We start from the raw sequence: 19,584 nt of genomic DNA on the forward strand, positions 1-19,584 counted from the left end.
ATCTCCAGGCCACTGCATGAACTCTTGACATATTACATGGCCCTAATTTTGATTCCTGCACATGAAGGCGAACGTCCTTGGCGAGGCAACCGGTTTTCAATCTTGATAATTTGCGATTTGTTTGAGCCTAGTAGTAAGAATCGCCACTGCGGAGGCGATGGCAGCCGGTTTGTCATCTGATCTGAGATCGAAATCATAACTAATGAAAACATTTTGTCAATGTGTTTGGACGGATTCTCTTTATCGGCAGAAACTAAAAAAAGATTATGGGAGGTCATAACAAGAAATCCCCATGGGTTTTTTATATGCTAGGATAAGAATCGCGTCCTCTAGAGCCTCAAGAAGTATTTTCGGGAGATCGGTTTATATGGAAGCTATATCAGATTAAAGACCGATTGGAGCCAAACTTGGTACATCTGTTGAATGTCATAGGAATTATCATCGTGCAAACTTTCTGCCAAATCGGATAAGATTTGCGGCATCTCGCGACTCAAGAAGTATACTCGGGAGATCGGTTTATATGAGAGCTATAGCAGGTTTTTATACCCTCCACCATAGCATATGGGTATACTAATTTCGTCATTCTGTTTGTAACACCTCGAAATATGCGTCTGAGACCCCATAATGTATATATATTTTTGATCGTCATGTCATTTTAAATCGATCTAGTCATGTCCGTCCGTCTGTCTGTCGAAAGCACGCTAACTTTCGAAGGAATAAAGCTAGCCGCTTGAAATTTTGCACAAATACTTTTTATTAGTGTAGACCGGTTGGGATTGTAAATGGGCCAAATTGGTCCATGTTTTGATATAACTGCCATATAAACCGATGTTGGGTCTTGATTTCTCGAGCCTCTAGAGGGCGCAATTTTCGTCCGATTTGACTGAAATTTTGCACGTGGTATTTTGGTATCACTTCCAACAACTGCGCCAAGCATGGTTCAAATCGGTTCATGTTTTGATACAGCTGCTATATAAACCGATCTTGGGTCTTGACTTCCTGAGCCTCTAGAGGGCGTAATTCTTATCCTATTTGACTGAAATTTTGCACGTTGCGTTTTGGTGTCACTTCCAACAATTGTGTTTAATATGATTCAAATCGGTTCATAATTTGGTATATCTGTCATATAAACCGATCTTGAGCCAATAAAGCGCACAATACTCATCCGATTTGGCTGAAATTTCGCATGAGATGTTTTGTAATGACTTGCAATAACTGTACTTAGTATGGCGCAAATCGGTACGTAACCTGATATAGCTGCCATATAAACCGATCTGGGATCTTAACTCCTTGATCCTCTAGAGGACGCAATTCTCATCTGATTTGGAAGAAATTTTGTACAACGGCTTCTCTCATGACCTTCAACATACGTGTCTTATATGGTCTGAATCGATCAATAGCTTCATACAGCTCCCATGTAAACCGATCTCCCGACTTTGCTTCTTGATCCCCTACAAGGCGCAATTCTTATCCGAATGAACTGAAATATTACACAATGACTTCTACAATGTTCAACATTCATTTATGGTCCGAATCGGACTATAACTTTTAGTTCGATTGTAACCATACTTGGTGCATCGGTTGGAGATTATAGGAAAAGTTCAGCCAAATCTGATGAGAATTGCGCCCTCTATAGGCTCAATAAGTATATCCGGTAGATCGGTTTATATGGCAGCTATATCTAAACGTGGACCGACTTGGCCCATTTACAATCCCATCCGACCATACTTCGATTGTAACCATACTTGGTGCATCGGTTGGAGATATTAGGAAAAGTTCAGCCAAATCTGATGAGAATTGTGCCCTCTACAGGCTCAATAAGTATATCCGGTAGATCGGTTTATATGGCAGCTATATCTAAACGTGGACCGATTTGGCTCATTTACAATCCCAACCGACCTGCATTAATAAGAAGTACTTATGCTTAGAGCTTAAATACAATGCCAAATGCCTATATTATCAGAGCAAAAAGTTTCAGTGTAATTTTTCACAGTTCTTAAGACGATTTTCAAACTCACAGGAAGTAACAATAAAAAAAGGAAATACTAAGCAGCAAATAAGTAGTACTCTTACAAAGTACGAGTAAGAAGGAAAACGACAATAACTTGGTGGTGGTGATTATGGTAGTTGGATAACAATTGAAGAAGGGAAACGCTTTTGGCGGCATTCTAACCCAGCAGTAGAGCACTCGTATGTTAGTATGGTTTCCGTTGAAAGGTGCTATAAAGTAATTAATCAATTAAAAACCATTAAGATGAGGGATAAGCGCCGCAAATTGCTTTTAATTGAATTTTAACCAAATCATTCAGAAACGACGACGACGACAAAACAGACAGTGGTCGTCAGTGGCCAACAAACCAACATCATCCGCATAGACATCGGAATGTCAGTTGGCACTAGAAGGATTGAGTTGCCCTAGTGCCTAACATTTTTAAGAGCCTGGTGTTGAGTAGTACTCAACACTCCGGATGTGCACCCGAGTGATGGATGGATGGATGGATGAGTGACTGGATAACCAACTACTGCTATTCAAGTGTAGTCACCAAACACGAAAGGATGAAGATTCGCCTAACATTCTTCATGAGCATAAACTTGCAATTCAGTTTGCTGGCTTTTGCCCTTAATGATGATGTCGTGTTATTTAAATAGCATGGCCTAGACCAAGATACGACTGCCATAATGCAGACAATGGCGTAAGTATGAAATTAAGCTGAGAGCAGTCTATCATAATTTTATAAATTTCCCTCATCTTGAGTTTGTAAACCAAAAAAAAATATTAAAAAATTTGGGTTTTAAGAAAATTGTTAATTTTTACACAAATTTTACTTAAAGTTTGGATTTTTACACAAATGTTGGTAAAAATTTATTTTTGGAAATTGTAGGTTAGGTTAGGTTGAATGGGTTGCCCACCAAAGGTGAGTTCACTCGGCCCATTGTGGTACCCTAGAGAGAGAAAGGTAAGAGAAAGAAAATGTTAGACCTCATACTAGAGGTTATACACGAATAAAAGAAAAAGACAGTAGGAGTGGAAAAACCCAAGCGGAGATGAAGAACCGTCCGTCCCTACGCAAGCACGGATCTACCTCTGCCGGAGCTTGTGTCACCCCCTCGTCGGAACCATCCTGTACCCTCAACAAACCTCAGGAGAGATACCAGAGGTACGTTTGCAAGTTCACCCAGATCACAGAATAAACGGCTGCCCAGAAAGGAGAGCCTACGTCTCTGCAGACCCGGACAGGAACACAGCAAGTGCTCAATACTTTCATTCTCATCTAGGCAACTCCTATAGAAGTCATTGTGCGGTATCCCCATGCGCGCCGCCATGACACAGTGTCCGGTTATTACCCCTGTCAAAGTACTCATCGACCTCTTATCGAACGACAGCAACTCCCTCGTCCTCCTCCGGTCCGGCCATAGCACCTTCGCAGCCCAGCAACCACCGACTCCGCCCTGGCCATCGCCTCTACTGTATTCAGCAGCTTGACAAATGGCACGTAGGCAAGACCGATGACTGGTCCGCCCGGCGCAGACGAACCCCTCTTGGCGCCCTCGTCCGGCCTCTCATTTCCTGGAATCTCCTCATGTCCAAGAACCCATGTCAGCGACACATCCTGGGCCCAGAGCCTATCCAGGGATTCCAAACAATCTGCCACGCATCTCGACCTCAACGTCCTCAACCCCAAGGTCTTGAGCGCCGCCATAAAGTCCACATAAATTCTAAATTTCAAAGGCGGTAAGCCCCTTACCAGAATTTCTCTATTTTTTCCTAGAAAATATCGAAATTTTGTTTTTAAGAAAATTTAGAACGTCTCAAACCATCCGACGCCGAGACCCGATTCATGATAGGATCTTCAGGATTCGCTTCCCTGAAAGAGTGGAGTGTGAGACGGATGCTGAGTTTGAGAAGGATGGGCCTCGGTCTTCACAGATGGCTGCAAGATGAAGTCAGGGGTGGGTTTGTGATCTACATCTAGAACCTCGAAATCGGCACGCTGGTGGAACTGGCGGGCGATGTCTGTACCATTAAAATAACAGTAAAAGTACGTTTAGATTGGCCACAAAATCGGGATATATGGCCTTTTCGAGATTTAAGTGCTAAATCCTGTGTTTTTTTGCAGGTTTTACCATACAAAAATAAAATCCATTTTTGCAGGCTTTATTTGTAAATCTCAAATAAATCCGGTATTTTTATCGATTATTCAGTCATAAAGAATAATCGATAAAAGAACCAACATATGCCACTGTTTTCAAGAATTGTGTACGGATGTGTGTGGCATGCACATTCATGTACGCTTGTATATGTTACCCCAAAAACGCAGTGTAAACGTCAGGATTTGTTTTTGGATCATAAAAAGTTCCATCTAAACGTGCTATAAACTGAATTCTGGGATGGTATTTATCTTCTTCGAAACTTAGGATGAGCCAGGTGGTGAATATTTAGATAAATGTCGAACTGCCTACACAGTCTGGTCTTCCGTCGTCCGAAGGAGGACGATGGAACGGCTGACCTTTGATAAAAGGTCACTGAGCATTATTACGGGATAACTATGAACCACGCAGGTTGGAATATTAAGCTCTGTGTGGTGTTTATCGTTATCACGAGCAGCTTGGCTGGGAGCCACCGGACGCGTATACAGGTTGCGTATAGTGGAATGCTCCATACGAAGTAGTCGTGGACAATTAGCAGTATCGAGTAAAGAGTCTCATTGAAAGACAAAGCGGCAACGACTCTTGCTTAAATGCAAAGTGCCTACGATGGTAGATATGACAAGGCGAGTTATTGCCGCCTTTAAATTATCAATGGCAGGCCACCGTAGCTCAGAGGTTAGCAGGTCCGCCTTTGACGCTGAACGCCTGGGTTCCAACCCCGGCGAGGACATCGGACAAAATTTTCATCGGTGTTTATCCCTTCCCAATGCTGACAACATTTTTAAGTAGGTACTCTGCCATGTAAAAACGTCTCACCAAAGAAGGGTCGCACTGCGTTTCGCCGTTCGGACTCGGCTATAAAAAGGAGGGCCCTTATCACTGAGCTTAAAACTTGTTATGTGAGAAGTTTGCCCCCTGTTCCCTAATGGAATATTTATGGGCAAATTTGTATTTTGCAATTATCAATGGCCATCAGGTTCTCGCGGCGATCGATCCAATGGACAGGAGCCAGGTTGTTCACTCGGTCCGAAGACGAGTATCGCTACCTCCACATCCAAATGTGGCTACTACAGGGGAATTATAACCGGGCACTGGGAATCCCGTATAATGTTTACTGCTGAAATTGTCTTGATGAGGTTATGGAGAAGACTATCGAACACTTGCTTTGCTCATGTATAAGTCTTCAATGGCACAGGCTTATCATTTTGGAGAGACGGTTTTTATCCGATTCCGAAGTTGTCTGTCATAGAAAATTTTCTTAAAAATTTACCGAATATCCCCCAAATTTCTACGCCATTGTTTGTAGATCTTGCATTTGCTTCACAGTGGCATTTTTATTTAATTGTAGCCTTTTTCCCCCTTTGGGTAACAATTTTGTTAGAAGGGTTTAAAACAATGAAATATACAAATTAACCACGGCAAAGGGTTAATATTACCTGCCTAAGAGGGCAATCTTCTCCGGCAGTGCTAAGAGACGACATGCTATGCTGAAACATAGCAAATGTGTTTTTGAGGAAAACCCTATGTACACCATGATGATGTGTGCTGATGATGGCGATGGTGGTGGTTGGAGTAGCTGTTGTATTAGCGGAAAATTATGCACTACTCAAACTGGCAACCTGATGATATGATTACGGTTGGCAAGATTAAAATCGCCCATAATGTCGTTTTTGCCTGCACTGCAACTGCAACACTTCTTTATACCCCATAAACTATGCAGGAAGGTTTTGTGTCTACTTTTTCAGAGTTTGTCTTTAAAAACTCATTTTTTCAAGCCACAGGCATGTATGGATGCCACATTCTCACATGTAGCGGGAACTTTTCATTTGGTTAACGCCACTGGCGTTGACAGTTGTGCCACAGACTGACTGACCGAGCAGGTGATGTCTGCCAAGACTTTGTGCATTCATATGTGACCGAGGCACGGTACCAAGGAGTGCTAACTTAACAACACCTGGCATGGGTGCATAAAGGACCAAACATTTTAAAACGATTAAAGTTAAAAGAGTTTTAACGAAATAAATTTTGCCAAAGTTTGAAAAATATTTCGATAGTAAATCTAAAGAAATTTCCTATGAACATAAAATTGTATTTTTCATTTTTTTTTGCCTTTTAAGGCGATAATTATTATTTGATAATTCTCATTTTATTTATGTATTTCTCCTCGGTCGATGGTAGGGCAAAGTGTCCTGGCAGTTCGTCATCCATTTACAGATTTTCAATTACCACCGACTTTGCACTTGTGCAAGACCAGCGACTGTGTTAGGTTAGGTTAGGTTGAAAAGAGGGTGCAGATATTAATCAGCCCCATGCCACTATGGACATACACCTAAGCCAGTAATCGGCTTGTTGTGCGCTCTAAAAACTATAAAGTAACCTCTAAAAAGAAAATTTTATGATACCAATAGCTATATCGACCTCCTTCTTGCTTCCTTTCAGTAATAGCCTCGTCTTCTCACGATCTGGACCCCCCCCCCATAAGATTTTCGCCGTCCTACCGACCGTTTCGCTGTTCCACAATGTTGCATGCGCATTCGTCGCCCACTCCCTTAACTCGAAACCCAAAAGGCTTCGGGTAAACCAAGTTTATTGACGGCAGTCCTCTGGCCTTCATCGCCAAATAGTCTGCCCTTTCATTTCCCCTTACTTCGTTATGGCCCCCTACCCAAACGATGCGGATTTTGCCGTCCTCAGAGAAGGCGTTAATATCCTTCTTACACTGCAAGACTGTTCGTGACCTTACCGTCCTGGTTGTTATTGCCCTTATGGCAATTTTAGTGTCGGTAAAGGTGTTCGCACTCGACGTCCTCGTGTTAGCACCACACCACTTCACGCATTCCGTGATCGGTCGGATTTCCGCCTGCAAGACTGTGTTATGGTCAGGCAGTCTAAAACAGATCTCAGTTCCTGGGTTCTAAATGTAAACCCTCAGGCCCACTCTGTCCCCTAGTTTTGATCCATCCGGGTAACATGATCTTCCAGATGGCAATACTAGGGTTCCGTCAATCCAAGATGGTTGGTTGTCGATGGTTGCAGTGCCTCGCACTCGACTTCAACGTTCATCTCAGTTATCCGATCGGAAACCTCTTCCCTTCCTTCCAGGTTTCCTATCGTCGCCTCGATTATACCGCGATGGTATGACTTGCTCCCATCCTCAATCCATTCTCCCATCGCCTTAAGTCTCATAGCCGCAGTGGCTGCCTCACACTTAATCTGTTTGTCAATGGGTCGGATATGTAGAATAGTCTCCAGTGCCTTATTGGGGTGGTCCTCATCGCTCCGCCTATGCCAAGACAACATGTTCTCTGAACCTGTTGTATGGTCCTTATGTTGCACTTTTGCTCTATAGCAGTCCACCAAAATACTGAGGCGTAAGTAAATATTGGTCTTATCACGCTCCTGTAGGGCCAGTGGACTATCCTCGGATTCAGGTCGCATTTCGAGCCTTCGGCCCGTCTGCATAGTGCCCAACATCTCTGAGCCTTCTCAGTACGCTTCTGAATGTGACACTTCCTATTCAGTTTCCTATCCAAGATCACACCTAAGTATTTAACCTTGTTAGATATCGAAATCGTTTTATTGAGGAAACGTGGTGCGTTACATTGGCCCACCTTCGTCTTCCTCGTGAACAGGCTTATTTCAGTCTTCTCTGGGTTAACATTGAGACCTCTGGGTCTAGCCCAGTCATATGTCATATGCAAGACCCTTTCGGCCCTTCTGCATAGCTCGTTCGGATCCTTACCCTTTAGAAGTATTATAGCATCGTCTGCGTAGCAGACGGGTTCAAATTCCTCCTCAGTCAGCATTCGTAATAGGTCATTTATGGTGCTCACCCATAGGAGTGGCGATAAAATGCCTCCATGTGGCATGCCCTGTGCCACTTTCTCCCTTATATTTATGCCATGGGACACACAATTTATCCACCTGTTCCTTAGCATATGGTTTATCCAGTCTTTAAGGAGCGGGTCCACCCGGTACTGGTCTAAGGATTGGATCAGTGTGTCGGTCCGCACATTGTTAAAAGCCCCCTCGATGTCAATGCATACCGCCAGTGTGTATGTTTTGGCATCGAAGGATTCTCCTATTTTATGCACAACCTCCTGCAAGCCAATCTCCACCGACTTTCCCTTGACATAGGCATGCTGTTTGTATTTGAGCAATTCACTGGATGTCATACTCTTTATCATGGTGTCCGAACGTATTCTGGACACGGTTTTGAGTAGAAAGTACGTAAGGCTTATAGGTCTGTAGGGCTTTGGTGTCGCATAACTTGCCATGGCTTTGAGTAAAAAGGACGTAAGGCTTATGGGTCTGTAGGCCTTTAGTGTCGCAAAACTTGCCTTGACGGGCTTGGGTTAGGTGGCAATCTGCCACCAGACTTACTCAGACATTTTCGTCCATTGTGATACCACAGGAACAGAAGAAGGAAGATGCCTTCTGGTTCCTACCGTTGAACCATCCAGATCTCTTTAAAAAGCCCAATAACTTTCGAATTTTCACATCTGCTAAATCAGACAGGTTCTCAAAGAAATGAGAACCTAAAGTGGAACTCCTTCTGACTGCTAGTGCGGGACATACACAAAAGGTGTTCTATAATCGCCCTTCTTCGATGTCCTCACAGCTTCTGCAAAAGTCGTTGCTGGCAACTTTCATTGTGTCAGCATGTTTTCTGGTTAGACAGTGACCTGTCATGACAGACACAACGACTGAGACGTCTGTTCCAGCCAATGACAGCAGAGCAGTAGACCTTTCCAAGTCTAGATTAGGCCACATAGTTTTGGAATCCTCACAGCCCCCTCTTTGTGACCATCTTTCATTCGTTGTCCTTCGGGCCTGGTTCTGAAAACTTAGCTTAAATGTCGCTAGAGGCATACTCACAGATTCCAGTATCCCTGGAATGTGTAGGGTAATTTCCAGTCTGGCAAGCTGCTCCGCTTTATATTTCCCTAGGATATCTCTGTGGCCCGACATCCAGAACAGGTGAAGTTTGAACTGTTCAGCCATCTCGTTGAGAGATCTGCGACAGTCGAAGGTGCTTTTTGTGTTCAGAAATACGTTCTCCAGGGATTTAATAGCTGCCTGGATGTCTGAGAAGATACTTATGTCAATCGTCGTAATGACATTATATCTTAGCCATTCCACTACTTCCTTAATTGCAAGGACCTCCGCTTGATGCAGTAGGTAGACTTTTGAAGCGCCGTCCACCGGACCACAACACCATATAGCATTATAGGTCTGACAACTGCAGTGTATACCTAATGCATGACACGCGGTCTCAACCCCCAACTATTGCCAATGGCTCTCTTGCAGGAGTTGCCTTTCTTGCACTTTCCAAAATGTTGGATCGGAAGTTCAATTTCCTGTCCAGCAAACACCCAGGTATTTTGCGCTTTATTTAAATGGAACATTCTCTTCACCCAAGGAGACAGGTTCCACTGTAGGCAACTTGTATCTCCTGCTGAAAAGAACTACTTCCGTCTTACATGGATTTAAGCCTAGACCACTTTCGGTAGCCCACTTTGTTGTTGCACGTATAGCTTCGTGAAGTATATTTTGTAGAGTACTGGGAAACTTCCCCTAACCGCAATGACCACGTCATCAGCACACGCAACCACTTTTCCAAATTTTTCTTGCAAAGACAATAATATATTGTTGTTGTTGTAGCGGCCTGTCGTACACTGAGGCGGCAGCCCGTGCCGATGAAGGAATCCATCGGATCAATCCGGTACGTACAACCAGCTGCCATGGGATTGTTAATGGCCATATTCCAAAGTATATTGTTAATGGCTATATTCCTCCATGGGGTTTTTCTATGCTGTCCCATCTTTTTCGATCTCCAGATCCAAAGCCTGCCATAATGCATCTTTCAGTAAGTAAGTTACTAATAATCTTTCTTATAGTGGAGTTGATGTCTAGAAACTTTAACTCCTTCATGGTTGACGTCGGTTTTACATTATTGAAAGCACATTCAATGTCAAGAAATTCTACCATTGTATATTCCTTGACAGCGAGAAAACCTTCTATGTAGCCGACAAGGTCGTGAAGGGACTTGCCTTTACTATATGCATGCTGCTGCCGAGCCAAGCCATCTCCAGGGATTTTTGCCCTAACATATGATTCTATCTACCTCACAAGAGTCTTCAGCATAAAGGATAACAGACTAATAGGACGAAAATCTTTCGCATTCGTGTGGTATGGTTTTCCTGCTTTCGGAATGAAAATGACCTTTGTGTCCCTCCAACCGACGGGTATATATGACATTCTGATACAAGCGGAGTATATATCCCTAAGCCAGGGAACAAGTCTTTCAGACACAGCTTGTAATTCAACCGTTGATACATCATCAGGGCCTGGCGACTTAAAAAAGTTTAAACTTCTTATCGCCCAAAGGATTTTTGGACACAATTTTCCTAATAACCTCCGACGAATGCATACCAGTGACAACTTTTTCGGGCGCCACTTTGTCCGTTGGAGAATTTCCTGGGAAATGTGTACCAACGAGTAGTTCTAGTGTTTCTACCCAGGATTTGTTCTGAGACTTTCTCGGCTCGCCCTAATATTTTCTTAGCTTATAGATGTCCCAATCGTGTGGTGCTCTTGTGGCTTTCGCCCTGTTGAAGAAATTTCTGTAGTCCTTCCTTAGACCAACCAGCTCTGGGGTCCACCATGGCGGTCGCTGTTTGCCCCTAGGCTTGGCACTATGACATGCTGGCACAAGCTAGTCATTCAGGGCCTTCGTGATCCGAGCATATTTTCTATATCGTCCGCAGTTTCCACTTTGTGTCGAAATTTATCCCAATCCGCCTTTCTTCTGTTTAGCCGAGGGACCACTTCTGCGGTATTTTCTCCAAGGCTGAAACTAATATAACGATGATCAGAGAAGCTGTGGTCATTCAACACATCCCAGTCGCATATTCCTGCGCCTATATCTTCCGATGCAAAGGTAATATCTAGTACCTCCTGCCTGTTCCTGGTAATAAGGGTCAGCTTATCCCCTTTATTACAAATCGCCGGATTACAACTTATAATATATTCGATAAGCAGTTCACGCCTTCCGTTGACATCCAAACTTCCCCATATCTGGTGATGTGTATTAACATCACTTCCTACAATGAGGCTCCTTTTTCCCCGCAGGAGCGGCTTCAACCATCAACTTCAGGCTTGAAGACGGCATCTCTGAATCGTTTTCCTTATATAGGCAAGCCAGCCAGTAATGAGACTTAGGCTGGCTGAATCTTCAGTGCTTAGCGACGGAAGAAGAAAAACCTTAAGACTACTCTTTGCAAGAATACAGGCTCTGTGTCTTGCATTCCCCGTACCTTTGAGTAGTTTAAATCCCGGACTTCTTAGTCCACGAACCATGCCTCATCACACCTATGGTTCCTGGATAAGAGGACCTGTAGTGCCGCCGAAGCAGCCTTACAATGGTGGAGATTTATCTGCAGAAACCGGACCATAGAGAGAATTCGGAACTTCCACCACTGTTACGTTAGCCTCGTCTTCTGATTCCGCCAGGAGTTCATCCTCACAAGATTCGTTAGATCTTGTCGTGATGAACTTCCGTACGCATCCAGAGGCAGGTGAGAAAGCAGTGGAACCACTCTTCCTCAGGGCACTGGACATTTGCGGTGTGGACGATTGCTCCTTAGATGCTTCACTAGCTGCTGCTGTCGAAGCACTTTTTGAGTTCCGTCCTTCTCTGCTGGCGCACACCTTGAGCCCATTCCAACCGGATAACCCACCTAGACAGGGCTTCTTGGGTGCCGTTTCGATGCCTTCCCCTCCTGTTTCGATCGTGGCAGGAGGATTTTCAGTATCCTTCAATCCGGCAGACTTAAGCGATGTGGTCGATAGTTCCTCAGGCAAGAGTTCAGCAACAGCTGCTGAGTCGTCTCCTGATTCCCCAAACCCACCGCTTCTAAAGACATTCAGTTTCAACTTGTTGAATCAGTAGGATACAACTCCTTCAGACTTGTTGAGGTCTGCGAGACAATCGGAGTTAAATACGAATACGGTCACCATCAGCCTCATCCAATCTACCAATCTTCCAGTCAGTGGTTTAAAGATTGGGATGTCTCCTCAAGGTAAAGAGCAATAAATCACCTTCCCTGAAGGGTATCAAAAGTACCCTTCCTCAAGGTAAAGGGTAATAAAGATACAGAGTATCAAAAGTACCCCTCCTCAATGCAAAGGGTAAAGTACCCTTCCGCTATGCGAAACTGTACTAAAAGCACCCTTCCGGTATGGTAACAGGTAATAAAAGTACCCTTCCCCCTAATGGTTAAGTGTTATAAAAGTACCCTTCCCCAAAAAAAGGTAATAAAAGCACCCTTCCTCCAAAAGGAAAAACACACAACACTTATCCAGGGAAAAAGGTAATAACAATCATTCTCCAAGGAAAGGGTAATAAAAGTATCCTCCTCTCTCCTTCTCTCCCGGTACCCTTGGCATCAAAGGTAAGTCTATATAGAAAAGATACACTCATAGAAATATGTTAGAAAGAAAACAAATTCTCCAATGACAGACAATGTTTGCTGATTTCATCATATATATGCATTAATTCACCATGTATCTTTTAGAAATACACTTTATTATTTTTCCATGTTCGCTCTGTAGTGCATGTATTTTGCCAAACCATGAATATCTAAACATGAAGGTGTAAACAAGTTTAAACTGTAGTACATCACTCTCTGTATCCTTTTCCCCAGAAGGTGGATAGGGTTTCAATGCAAAAAAACATGTCACTACTGCCTTACAAAACACAATTACACATAGGTAGAACAGCAAATTTGCACTTCTGGGATTAAACACAAAAAAAAACACAAAACACACTTGTAAATCATCAAAACAACAGCAACAAGAGCAATAACGCTTTGGTAGAATTAATGCTTGCGTACATCATTAACAACAACAAATGCAAAGACAACAAATTTCAACTTAGCCCTCTATGGAAATTGAAAACGGGTGTAAACACCTCAGAACGACAACAACTATGGCAACAATTATCACACCTCGGTGTAAGGTGAGAGAGGGTGGTGTCGGCGGTTATATTGTTGTCATCATCAACGGCGGCAACACTTGCAACAAGAAACACAGAGGTGTGAAAAATTACAGTAGGCAATAACAACAACAGACACATGCATGCAAGACATAGAAAGTAACAAACAGCTAAACAACTACAAAGTGTATAACACAAAAAAAAATTCTAAACTAATGTAAAAAGTACTTGAGAGGTCAAACAAAAGGCGAACAGTGACGAACTTGAACACCAACAGCTACAATAGTAACAACATTGCATTTCCTCCTCCCTCAACGATTGCAAACGCACAATAATCACTAACTTACGCGTTCGTTACAAGACAGCGGAAATAACAATGTTGCCAGACTTAAAACCTAAACTTTAGTAAAGGGTGTAGAGTTGCCAAAACCTGACAGATATGTGGTACCACAATACAAAGTACAAAAATATCTCTCGAAAAAAAAGAAATTTTTCAATATTTGGACAAATACATAGTATTGTACGTGTATATATGGTACATTTTTTAGAACCTTTTCATATTTTCAAGCCACTTTTAAACCTGTAGCTATTGATCAAGAGTATGGGAAGTCTGGCATTAATACACGCATGAAATTCAATGCCTATGACACAGAGGGAACAACCAAACAATAGTCTACGCATAAACCGCGACTTGTCTTGTCGCAATGGTGATAAGGGGTGTACATATCAATTGTCAAAGGTTGCATTGTGAGGTGTTAAAAATCAAAAACATGATGTTTAAAAGAATCCCCCCAACGACGCAATACCCATATCGATTTATGATATCAGGTTGCAGCCACTGTGTTGGGGTAGGACAATTTCATTGTTAATGAGTGTCAGCACAAAGACTTAAATACAGAAATTTCCTGGTAAACATTTCAATTATGCCAAAGAGGTTTTGTAGTTGCGTCAATAAGACATGGGAATTAGCATGGACGTAATGCCAGATATAACAGAAAATGTATAACGAACAATTGACGCAGATGGTAATATGGAAAACGGTTAAAGTTGAAAAGAGAGAATTTTAAGCTGGATTTGACAAAATAGAATTTTGAAAAAAATGTAATATAAACAAGTAAAAATCAAATTCTTTGCCCGGTGTCTCTTTATAGGCAAATCAAGGCTAATGGATAAGATGAATATAATGGATAAGATAAGATGGACCGACTCGTGCCATACTTGGCTTGGATGTTGGAGACCATAGAAGAAGTCATTGTGCAAAATTTCAGCCACATAGGATAAGAATTCCGCCCTATAGGGTTTGAAAAGTAAAATCGGAAGATCAGATTATATACGAGCCATATTAGGTTATGGATTCTGATCATATTTGGCAAGTTTATTAAAGGAGAAGTCGTTGTGCAAAATCTCAGCCAAATCAGAAAAGAACTGCGCCCTCTAAGGCTCAACCGGGAGATCGGTTTATATGGAAACTATATCCGGTTTTGGGACGATTGAGACCATATTTGGCACGAATGTTGGAGGTCATACGCGAAGTCTTTGTACACAATTTCAGCCAAATCGGATGGAAATGTACAAAATTGTAGGCAATTGGCATCCAGGGCTCCAGAAGTCAAATCGGGAGAGTCTCAAGAAGTATAATCGTGAGATAGGTTTATATTGGAGTTATACAATGTTTTGGACCTGTTTGGACTTTAATTGGCAAGGTTGTTTCACTTCAGCCAAATCGGATTAGAATTTAGCTCTTTAGAGACTCAGTTTAAACGGGAGCTATATCAAAACATGGACCGATATGTCCCATTTATAATCCTAACCGACCTACATTAATAGGAAGTATTTGTGCAAAATTTCACCCGCCCAGCTGTATTATTCCAAGAGTTGCTTTCGACAGACAGAAGGACAGTTAAAGCTAGTTTATCGATCTTCAAGCAACGCCATCTGCACCTTCTTCGTAAACTAGTCTACCCTTCGTTAAACACAAGCCACCATCTATACAATTACAAATTCACTATGTAACAATATCAGTAAGTCGGCCGGGCCGACTCTGATATACCATCCACCATGGATCACATTTGTCAAGCTCTTTGCCCCGTATCTCTTTATAGGCAAATTAAGGCAAATGGATAAGAACTGCTATAGCAGGTTATGAATTGATTCATGGCAGACTTGCACTAATAAGAAGTATTTGTGCAAAGCGTCTTTTAGCGTCTAGCTTTACTCCTTCGAAAGTTAGCAAGCTTTCAACAGACAGACAGATGGACGGACATTGCGAAATGAACTTAGAAAATAAAGACGATCAAGGATATATACACTTTGTTTGGTCTCATATCAATATGAATAACAAATGGAATGAGGAAATTAGTAATATCCCCATCCTATGATGCAGGGTATAAAAATAAATCTTTAGCTCTTTTATTTGAATTTACACCAATGTGGTTTCAAATTAAAATATCATGGCGATCAAGATTATTTCGAAGTGCTTCAGAATAACGAAGTTAGTATACCATCCTTAAACAATATAAACAAGTAAAAGCGTGCTAAGTTCGGCCGGCCGAACCTTGAGAACCCACCACCATGGATTATGCTAATATATACTTGGCACAGTTGTTGAATATCATAACAGAACACTATATGCACAATTTCAGCCACATTGGATAAAAATCGCGGTTTGTATGGACTCAAAAAGTTAAATCGGCAGATCGGTTTATATGGGAGCTTTATCAGATTATAGACCGATTTAAACCGTACTTAGAACAGTTTTTGGAAGTAATAACAGAAGACAATGTGCAAAATTTCAGCCAAATCGGTTTATATTTGGACCGTACCTCGCGCAGTTATTGAAAGTCATAACGGATTACAACGTGCAAAATTTCAGCCAAATCGGATAAAAATTGCGTCTTCCAGGAGCTCAAGAAGTCAAATCGGGAGATCGGTTTATATGGGAGCTATATCAGGTTCTTGACCGATTTGGACCGTATTTGGCTAATTTGTTGGAAGTTATAACGGATTACTATGTGCATACTTTCAGCCAAATCGGACAAAAAATGCGGCTTCCAGGGGATTAAGAAATCAAATCAGGAGATAGGTTTATATGGGAGCTTTATCAGGTTATAGATCGATTTAAACCGTACTTAGTTGGAAGTGATAAAAGAGCAAAATTTTAGCCAAATCGGACAAAAATTTACAAAATTTTAGCCAATCGGAATCCAGGGGCTCGAGAAGTCAAATGGGGAGATCGGTTTATATGGGGGCTATATCCAAATTTGAACCGATATAGCCTATTTGCAATCCCCAACACATTAATATTAAGTATTTGTGCAAAATTTCAAGCGGCTAGCTTTAGCGTTCGACCGCTATCATGATTTCGAGAGACGGACATGGCTAGATCGAATCAGAATGTCGGGACGTTCAAATATATATATACTCAATGGGGTCCTAGATCAATAGTTCGAGGAATAATTTGATTAGTATACCCCCATCCTATGGTGGTGGGTAAAAAAATGGGAACATTTTCTGGTATTAAAAACTTGCTGCTGCCAACGGCACTGTATTGCCCTATGCAATTTTTGCAAAGAAGCAATTTTTTGTTTCTCTCTCGAAGTGTATTAAACCTTACTGTACTGATTGACTACCAATTACTTGAATTGACCATTTAAATGCACACAAAAGGCGTCTCATCAACAATAATATCACCCCTATTATTTTAGCATACACGCACATTTTTCCTTGGAATTCAAAAAGATTGAACACGCATGTTAAACAAAACAAAAATTACAGATGCAAGAGAAGTGTCGCCTGAAGCAGTGCTTGAACATAACATGTTGGATGCTTGAGGACTGCATTAAAAATGCAGTGACATTCAATAGCAAATGTACGCATGTTCGTATAAAAAACGGGTTATAAGATAGAGAAATCATAAAACATCGACAAAAAGCCAAATTTTCAAAATTAATTTTTTTTTCACTGAAGTTGCTTTAGAACACCTTGAAGAGTAAAAATCTCAAGTAATTATAAAATTTGGCAACCCTGATTATTAGCAAACAGCTGTTTAGTGTTTACAAAATTTAAACGACCGGTAAGCAGCAAACAGATTTGAAATTTCAAGTATTCCGTTGGTTACAAATTCTTTTAAGGTATTTAAATTTTAAAAACTTTTTTATATGGATTCTAGTGGTAGAGGTGAGTACTTTACAAATGTGATAAACAATTTTAATATATTTTTTGTTTTAATAGTAGTGTCTGGGGTTTAAACAGTAATGTTTTTTTTTTTGAAAATTCCAACACTTTTCCCATTTTATTTGGTATAGAGCTAGAGTTGTTAACACGTGCTATTGATCATTTTCACTGTTTGTTGTTCGTGCAAGTATCTAGTTTTATGTGGTGGCCAAAAAGGGCATATTGGAGAAAAGATTATATGGGAGCTATATCTAATTCAGAACCAATTTCGATTTCTTGGTAAAGTGGCAACAAAACAAATCAATCTCTGGTTGCCGATGCGCATAAAGCAATGATCCAGTTGAAATATAATAAGGCAGCAGGAGCCGATAAGTTACAGGCTCAGGACAGTGGACAAAGACTGTTTGAAGTAAACCATACATGGTTGCCGATTTAAATGTCTTTTTGACTGGAGTTTCTTATAATCTCACAACGTGACCTCAATTGTATTGTTGTATTGAAGCAGTCGTCAAGTTGAAATATAATAAGGCAGCAGAAGTCGATGGGTTACCAGCTGTACAATGTAGGACAGAACTCGACATGATGTCTGCATAAATCAGAATCTGTATATATAATATGTATCAAGGAAGAATGGCTATAAGTTTTGGCACAAAAGCATAACTCATATTTAGTGGGAATTTATGCTGTGCATTTTGTTGTTATGTCATAACCCTGTGTTTTGCTTTATAAAACAAAAAATAGTATGCTATTACACTTGATTCGGTTATTCTCATATTATGTTGTAGCACATGAAACCAATCCAGTTTTCACTGGATCATAAGGATTCGCAAAATTTTTGAACGCAACTTGATATTTGTTGAGTGAGGTCTGGTAGATATGGTCGATATGATATAAAATGGCAAAAGAGAAGGAAACCAGACATGCATAAGGGTATCCAAAAAGGGTAAACAAAACAACATTGAACAGTCATACAAATGTTATGATTGGAAAGTAAAACACGTGTTCCCTGCACAAATTTCCATTGAATGACAAAGGGACATGGTTTTAAGTCAGGTGGTTGGGGTTGATGGTGGACATCATCATCATATGGACATCGTATGCATTGTCCACAAAATATACACAATTTGCAATTGCTAAGAATGTATGCTGTTTGTATGTCAAATAAAAAAAGAGATTATGGTGTGTGTAATGGTGCACAGAGAAAAAAGGTTTTTATATGTTCCTAAAACAGTTGCTACATATGCTTTCAAAAGCCCCTATATATTCAAAACAGTTTCATGACATGTTATTCCTTTAGTCAGTAGCCTGGACGTAGGAGTACTGCCAGTCTTTTTTTAGAATGAACTGTGAATGAACTCAAACCCATTATGAATAGAGTAAAATCAAGTAAAAGCGTGCTAAGTTCGACCGGGCCGAATCTTATATATCCTCCACCATGGATCGCATTTGTCAAGTTCTTTGGCCGACATCTCTTTATAGACTAACAATTGTTACTGAATAAGAATTGCTTTGCTATTTCAGCTATACCAAGTTATGAACCGATTGGGGCCCTACTTGGTTTGGCTGTTGGAGAACAAAGTGGAATTCATTGTGCAACAATTCAGACAAATCGGTTAAGGATTGCGCCCTATAGTGGCTCAAGAACTAAAATTGGGAGATCTGTTTATATTTGGGTCATACTTGGAACAGATGGTGACGATCAAACCAAAACTCTTCATGCGAAATTTCAGTCAAATCGGATAATAATTGTGCCCTCTGTCGGCTAAAGAAATCAAGATTCGGAATCGATTTACATGGCATCTATATCAGGTTATAAACCGATTTGGTCCATACTTGGTGCAGTTGTTAGAAGTTAGAACAAAACACTTAAGCCAAAGTCAAGATCCGAAAGCGGTTTATATCGGAGCTATATCAGGCTGTGGACCGATGCTTTGCACTATTGTTGATGGTCAAACTTCATGCAAAATTTCAGTCAAATCGGATAATAATTGTGCCCTCTGTCGAACCCATAAGTCAAGATCCGAAATCGCTTTATATGGGATCGATATAAAGTTATGAACCGATTTGGACCATACTTGGCACAATTGTTGATGGTCAAACCGAAACACTTCATGCAAATTTCATTCAAATCGGATAATAATTGCGCCCTCTGCCGGCATAAGAAGTCAAGATCCAAAATCGGTTTATATGGGATCTATATTAGGTTATGAACCGATTTGGACCATACTTGGCAAAGTTGTTGGAAGTCAAAATAAAACATTTGG

At 41.2% G+C, this 19,584-nt stretch overlaps 1 protein-coding gene across 5 annotated transcripts in view; it reads right to left on the bottom strand.

Annotated features, from left to right (window-relative positions):
• LOC106088531 (rapamycin-insensitive companion of mTOR) overlaps positions 1-19,584 on the bottom strand; it is a 163,112-nt gene that overhangs the window by 25,079 nt on the left and 118,449 nt on the right. The window lies entirely within an intron of this gene.

The sequence above is a fragment of the Stomoxys calcitrans genome, chromosome 4, assembly GCF_963082655.1.
Source record: "Stomoxys calcitrans chromosome 4, idStoCalc2.1, whole genome shotgun sequence".
NCBI lineage: Eukaryota > Metazoa > Arthropoda > Insecta > Diptera > Muscidae > Stomoxys > Stomoxys calcitrans.